Raw genomic sequence first — 1439 nt, forward strand, 5'->3', positions numbered from 1 at the left:
TATATATATATATATATATATATTGTCTTTTTACATGCTTACACCGCGACCATACTGAGGCACCACCTAAAGGAATTTTTAGTCGAATAAATCAACCCCAGTACTTTGAAATGCACACGTGTGTTCCTGAGTGTGCATATATAGGCACACACACACACACACACACACACACACACACACACACACATATGTTTTTACAGATTCGTATTCGTATGTTATACTGAAAATACGACTATGTTGCAGTTGAGTATTTATCATTTGGGTGTTAGTACCTTTTTGTAAGATCTTTGCACTTAGTGTAGTATAATGAAGTTCTTAAAGACATTTTTCAGTATACTATACCTCAATCTAAACCTAGATATTCCACATATATATGCATGTATATATGTATGATTATGTATATGTGTGTGTGTGTATATATATATACATACATATATACGAACATAGTAATAATTTTATATTCAGGTATGTTCCTTATAGTATGTTGTTTAAAGCCCGTCCACAGTATTCGGCTGCCTGATGTCAACAACAGTATGGTGACATATGCCACTGAATTTGCTCCAGGAATCCTTTTGTATCCGTCGGTTTTATATAAAGAAATGTGACAGATAGAAAAAGAAATTCACAAGATACTTTATTCAAAACCACTACGATCGTTCCCAGCCATCATGCACCAGTATCATTTTGAAAAGTCACCTGAGGAGTCGGATCAGCACTTATGATGCTTAACAATGGCTTGTACTACATCTCACCTGTAAGGTACCGGTGTATGATGGGTCGAAATGATCGTAGAGGTTCTAAATAAAGAGTCGCGAGAATTTCATTTTCTATCTCACATTTTTGTACACACACACACACGCGCACACAGAAATAGCCTGAAACCAGGTCTGGTCTACTGGTCCCGTCGCTAGAAGGTGATAGGGGTTCGCTACCCTGCTCACAGTTCATTGGATGCAGTTCTGCATCGTTAACCAGCTAGAGGAGATGTCCTCCTGGGGTTAAAAATTCGCAGTAGAGTCCCTTCGAACGGATAGCCATGCTGAAGTGGCTACGAATATTACTTGTCAGTACAACCACTGCGTTGATCTCTTAGAGAGATTTGAAAACTAGCATTTTTGCACATAATATATACTAATATCATAAAAGGATCAACAGAACAGCTTTCTCGTGAAATTAACGTGCAAGTGGCTGAGAACTCCACAGACACGTGTACTCTTAACGTAGTTCTCAGGAAGATTCAGCGTGACACAGAGTGTGACAAGGCTGGCCCTTTGAAATACAGACATGTATATCTAGAGAGGGAGTGATACACACACACACATATATATATATAAATCAAAAATGGAAAAACAAAACAATAAATTGAAGAATTATAAATTCAATTCAATTTTATACAAATGACACATCTCATAAATTACAGCTCTTTCCGCTAAACTGTT

Source organism: Octopus bimaculoides, chromosome 17 (genome assembly GCF_001194135.2).
Source record: "Octopus bimaculoides isolate UCB-OBI-ISO-001 chromosome 17, ASM119413v2, whole genome shotgun sequence".
Classification (NCBI taxonomy): domain Eukaryota; kingdom Metazoa; phylum Mollusca; class Cephalopoda; order Octopoda; family Octopodidae; genus Octopus; species Octopus bimaculoides.